General features: G+C 33.0%; 1 protein-coding gene across 1 annotated transcript in view; it reads left to right on the top strand.

The window, feature by feature from the left end:
• Positions 1 to 6301, top strand: part of LOC107679438 (caseinolytic peptidase B protein homolog) — a 65047-nt gene that overhangs the window by 4075 nt on the left and 54671 nt on the right.

The following is a 6301-nucleotide window of genomic DNA, read 5'->3' as shown; positions in this document are numbered from 1 at the left end:
CACTCACTCTCTCACACACACACACACACACACTCACACTCACACACACACAAACTCACTCACTCACTCACTCTCACTCACTCTCTCACACACACACACACACTCACAAACACACACACTCACAAACACACACACACACACACTCACACAGACACACACACACACACCCCGAACATAGAGGAGAGTACTGGTTACTTACAGTTTAACTAGAAACTAGCTGCGTAGAGAAGAGAAGAACCAAGTCAAAACTAAAACTAAATATGAAGTTCATGTCGTCCCAAATCTGTATGATTTATTTTCTTCACAAAATGTCAATGGGGTCTAATGTTGTTTGGCCCTTAATGTTCTTCAAAATATCAAAATAAAGAAACTCATACATGAGATAAGTGATATGAGAGAAGTAAATGATGGCAGAGTGATCATTTTTGAGTGAACAATCCCTTTTTTTTGACACTTTAACATTATTTTTTATTCTAAAGCAGATAATTCTATAATATGTACAGATATTAAGGAATTTATGTTTTTTATGATTGGAATTCTCAATTATTCTCATTAATATACAGTAAAAGTACCATAATATTTTTTAAATCAGCATAAAGACAGTATATTTTATAATATAAATAATATATTCTATAATATATTAATAAAATCTGTGTTTGTGTGTATATGTATGTATGTATATATATATATATATATATATATATATATATGTGTATATACTGTATATATATGTATTATATATGTGTGTATATATATTTTGCTTCACAGTAGGTTTTTTTAATAAGTCTTGAAAGTAATGTCACAATGCAAAAAAAGGCTTCATTGCTTGTTTAATTCAGTAAGTGGCATCCAGTTATTGCCTCAAATAAATATGGTTATGTTTCTTTTCAATTACATTTTTAAAACATTTGTCAGTCTGATCCAATAATTACTCAAAAATAAGGTAATATTAAAATCTCTGCATCAAGTGTTAATGCAGTAGTTCATCCAGATATCCGTGAATCCAGAAGATTCACTGCAGTGTGTGTTGTGTGTGTGTGTGTGTGTGTGTGTGTAATAATACATCACGTCTCTTTTCAAGTGATTTTGATAAAAACAGACGCCTAAACTGTTGAAACCGTCACTCTCTCACTCACTGGAAATTGATTAATGGTGTTTCTATCAGTGTCTCTATTGAAAATATTATCATTTATCACAGACGCCTCACTTTCTCTCTGTGTGTGTGTCTCTCTCTCTCTGTTATGAGTGGCATAACTCACAGTCCTGTGTCTTCCTGTCATTCAAATCCCCTGGTGGCCAATCAGAGCTGCAGGGGGAGCGAGGCTCCGCCCACACGGGCTCATATTTCAGTGCTGACTGTGATGCGTAAACGACCTTCATCTCTCAGTCTGTGTATTTGATGGATCGATGAGCACATCTCAATACGTGTAGATGTCGGTAAAGATGTGGTTTAGTTGTTTGGTCTGGTTCTGAATGTAGGTTTTAAGTCTCAGAAGGCAAGATCGAATGTGCTGCGCCCTATGAAATCTGTTTTATTTTTTTTACCAAATTCCATTTTAATGGATAAATTACATTTTAGTGATCAAAACCCATGTCCGATTAATTGAAATAATGAAACTTACACAGTTTAACATCAGTTTTATTAAAAGTTGAACAAACATGACATTTTTGGGGCCATATGAGATCTGTTTTATTCATTCATTCATTCACTTTCTCTAAATTCTGTTTTATTCTGTTTTAATTCTGTTTTTTTCCATTTGAACTTTTTTTCCGGATTTCTTTTTAATGGATCATTAACCCTCAACCGCATGGTGTAGCCATATGGCAACATACTCTTTGTGTTCATTTCCTTGCCACTGTCTCTTTAAGAGAACATTCTCGTTTTTTTGTTGGAAAGAGAAGACCTTAGTTTAGCCAATGATGTGCTTTGATTAAGTCACATGACATGCATTTTTTTTTCTGTGGCGAGATTTCTGACAGACTGCCGTCTCTTGTCGGTAGTTGCTGAAAGCAAACTAAAACGTCAGTAACAAACAAGGACCAGTCCGTGTCAGGTGTGAGGGCTCATGTTCATAGTCTTCCTCTCAAGAGATTGCATAATGCTGAATTTTCATGAACTGCAATGTTTTTGGTTTTATGTCAGTGTTTTATGATACATTATATACAGTATTATATTTGTTTTAACTGTATAAATTTGCAGTTTAAATAATATTCATGAAAAATGTAATGAAATTAAAACAATTATAAATCATTATTCAGCAAAAAAAGAATAGAATAAATAAAAGCACAAGTTGTTGGAAAGTATGTATAAGGTGTCAATTAGTAAGTACTGTGTTAAAGCTTATAATAGCACCAATTGAATCAACACAAACAACATTTCTGAGGAAAAATATTAATTATAAGTAAGCTTACACTTATTCTAAGTTAGATCCACTATTGTATGCTGTTGCCGTATGGCAACATATCATAAAGTACCTTAACATAATATTTTTTTCCAAATTTTTTTTTACAGCACTTCAAGTTAAGCCATTCTTAGAAAAGAAAAAGATTCAAATATTTTTTTCTATAGGTCTATCATAATGCGTGCGGTAGAGGGTTAAATGTTAGTAATCAAAAAGCATGTCTAATTAACTGAAATCATGAAACATGAAGAAAAAATAACATTTTTAGGGCCATATGAAATTCATTTTTTTCCTCCAAATTCCATTTTTCTTCTCATTTTAATATTTCTGGATTTCATTTTAACAGTTTGATTAAATAATAATAATTTATTTATGATTAAATGCACAATTGTTTATTTTGTTAAAATTAAAATGTGGAAGAAAAATTGTGCGATATTCCCCTAAAAAAGTTTTTATAATTTTTGTTTATTGTTATCTTTGCTTTGAGAAATGCATTCTTCTGTACAGTTAGTAATATATCTATCACAATTTCTTCAAGTTAAGCCAAACATTTATTTGATTCATTCATCCAAAATTTCCCAAATTCTGTGACATTCTGGCTTATACATTAAATTCCATTTTTATGACTGAATTCCATTGTGTTTTTTTCTGCACCACAGAATTCATAGGGTCCTAAATCTGCTTTAAGAACTGGCAGGATCTTTCTCAAAATCACACAAAATCAATGTTTTGGCTGGTTTTATGTAATTTCCAGGATTCAGAGGTTTATTTTGAATACTTGTAGTTTTTTGACTTACTAGGAAGTCAAAGTTAAAGCAGGTTTATTGTCGTTTTGTTTGCATGGCAGAGAGAAAATGAAATATACAACTGTATTGTCTGTTTCATGACTTAGATGTGATGTAGATGACATTCACACAATCTCTTTTAGTGTATTCTTGAGCGTCTTTTTGACTCGGGCTTTACACTCATAGTCAAACGTCAGTTGAGATCTGGGTTAGTTCTGGTTGTGGTTTAGTTGCGAGCTGCTAGTAAAGGTTCTGTTTTTTCTCAGGACTGTGAATTTCTGATATAATTAAACTTTTTTTTTTATTAATTTGTCAAACTGCAGTACTTTTTAAGTTAACTGCAAACCAGTGTTTCGTTTTCGGGTCATTTTGGACCCGAGTATGTATGGAGCACCATTAGTGCCAACAACACTTTTATCAAATTATCTATGAAGTTACATTAATGTCACAAAACTTTTGTAAAATAAATTTAACCTTTTCTTCATATCTCAAAGACTCTTTGGACTGAAATTTTTTTGATGAACATGAATATGGTCCACTATTGATGGACCATTGCAATGTGAAAAAAATGTATCGCTTTTTTCATCTGAAACTTATAAAATTTATTTTAGTTTAAAAACTTTTCGGAGTAATATTTATGCCTTTTTTGTTAGAAATAAATATGTAGGTTTCATAAATTTGCACTTAGTTTTCGTAAATTTTGGACATCAATTTGAGCAATTGTGAGTTATAAATTCAAAGGAATTTAAATAATTTCCATTCACTCCAATCGGATTTATTCTCAGTTTATATGTTCATATAAATTTCATACAATGATATATTTAAATAACATTTCCCATCAATATTGAAAAAAAAAGTATTTTGCATCGTTTGTTTTTTGGTGAGATTCATGTGTAATTTATAATGTCAAATATTTTCTCACTTTTTTATTTTAAAAGGGGTAAGTGCAATAATAACATATATAATGTGTATATATATATATATATATATGTATGTATGTATATATGTATATATATATGTATGTATGTATGTATGTATGCTTCATTAGTGGCTATTTCTATAGGCCGCTATATGCAAGCTGTCCACCATATTGGAATGGTCAAAGCCGGTCTGTGAACACTCGAGAGCAAGTTTACTGTGCGTCTGCAACTGTAGTTACATGCATGTATGAATATCTATATCTGCAATAGACTTCAGCAGATGATTTTGCTGAACTATCACAATACAAGACTAAGGCGTTTGCTAACACATCAAAACGATATCTGGTTGAAACAATACCATAGTGCGTGATTTGTTAAATAATTCATGTTGAAACAGCTGATTTTTTTCACATTTTTGAGAAGGTGCTGATCAGATACAACATGGTTTTAGTTGAAAAATATCAAGTTAAGACTTAATAATAATATTAAAAATGACTCTTTGGGTCCAGACTGACCCAGAATGCGAAAATAGTCTACAGATTATGAATGCATGATGAGGGTTAATCTAAAACTTAGTTTGTTTCTAGTGATTTTAGAGCCCATTTTATGTGCACATTTAACCCAAAATCCTAAAATTCATGTAATTTATGAACTGCACATGAATCTTGTAGCAAATCCCATCACTTTGTCAGAGATGTCTTGGGTCTTTTGGGTGGTTTTGTTGGGTGTCGTGGCGGGACAGACGCTCCGATAGCGTGATCAAAGTCTGCGACTGTTGCTCTTTTGAAAGCCAGAAGGATGTGCTTTAGACGGAGATGTTTGCTGAGCTTTGATGTGTGTGAGACTGTTTGCACTCTTAACCCAGCGACGGTCACCACCCAGATCTGTCCATTCACGTGGACAATGACCCGCCATGAAGAGCAGGCCTTGTTGACCGTTCCGATCGAGCGACACAAGGCCTCAGTCGAGGATAAAGAGCGCAGAAGTGAGGGAGCGAGGTGAAAGGGCTCTGGAGAGGGGGATTAGCACTCGTTTAGGGCTGGGATTATTCTGGAGTGGATGGGAACCCCTCGTATCAAGGCTTTAATATCCATTCATGCCATTGCATGAAGTTCAGCATATTTTAATACTGCAAAGAGATTTCGCCGCTCACTAAAGTTAAACTAAAACCAGTGTGTGTGTGTGTGTTCACATAGTAAGTACCAAAACCTTTACCAAGTTTTGCACCATTCCATCGAAGGAAAAGAATTCTAAAAAGCCAAAATATAAAATTGTTCAGTCAAATATGATAAATACCGATTGACTATTAAATATGTAAAGATAATGCTCTTATCAATTTAATTAGTTTTCAATTAATTTCTATCTTTTAGAATGTTTTCTGGTTTTATTAATTGTGTCCCTGGAGCACAAAAGCAGTCTTAAGTCGCTGGGGTATATTTGTAGCAATAGCCAACAATACATTGTATGGGTCAAAATTATTGATTTTTCTTTTATGCCCAAAATCATTAGGATATTAAGTAAAGATCATGTTCCATGAAGATATTTTGTAAATGTCCTACTGTAAATATATTACAACTTAATTTTTGATTAGTAATATGCATTGCTAAGAACTTCATTTGAACAACTTTAAAGATGATTTTCTCAATATTTAGATTTTTTTGCACCCTCAGATTCCAGATTTTCAAATAGTTGTATCTCGACCAAATATTGTTCTATACTAACAAACCATACACCAATGAGAAGCTTATTTATTCAGCTTTCAGATGATGTATAAATCTCAATTTCCAAAAATTGACCCTTATGACTGGTTTTGTGGTCCTGGGTCACAATTGTGTTTAGTGTAAATGTATCTGTTTAAGTGTAATTCTGTCATCCTTATTAAGATCCTCAATGTTTTGTGCCAGATTAATATTGATTGGATTGCAAAAATTATATGATATCATGTGTTAGTTAACTATGTAAAGATAATACCCAATTCCTAGTGTAACTAATTGTTTAACTAGTTGAAGTCATGAGCATTGTGTGGTTTGGTAAAGTATCTTCACTGACACTTGAACACAGATGCACTTTGACCTTTGCTCGTACCACCTGTCAGATACAGATACACGGGACTGGACAGCTGGACGTGTGTGTGTGTGTGTGTGTGTGTGTGTGTGTGTGTGTGTGTGTGAGAGAGAGAGTGTGTGTGTGAGAG

Source organism: Sinocyclocheilus anshuiensis, unplaced genomic scaffold (genome assembly GCF_001515605.1).
Source record: "Sinocyclocheilus anshuiensis isolate Anshui unplaced genomic scaffold, SAMN03320099.WGS_v1.1 scaffold1101, whole genome shotgun sequence".
Classification (NCBI taxonomy): Eukaryota; Metazoa; Chordata; class Actinopteri; order Cypriniformes; family Cyprinidae; genus Sinocyclocheilus; species Sinocyclocheilus anshuiensis.
This window is presented reverse-complemented; position numbering and strand designations above follow the sequence as displayed.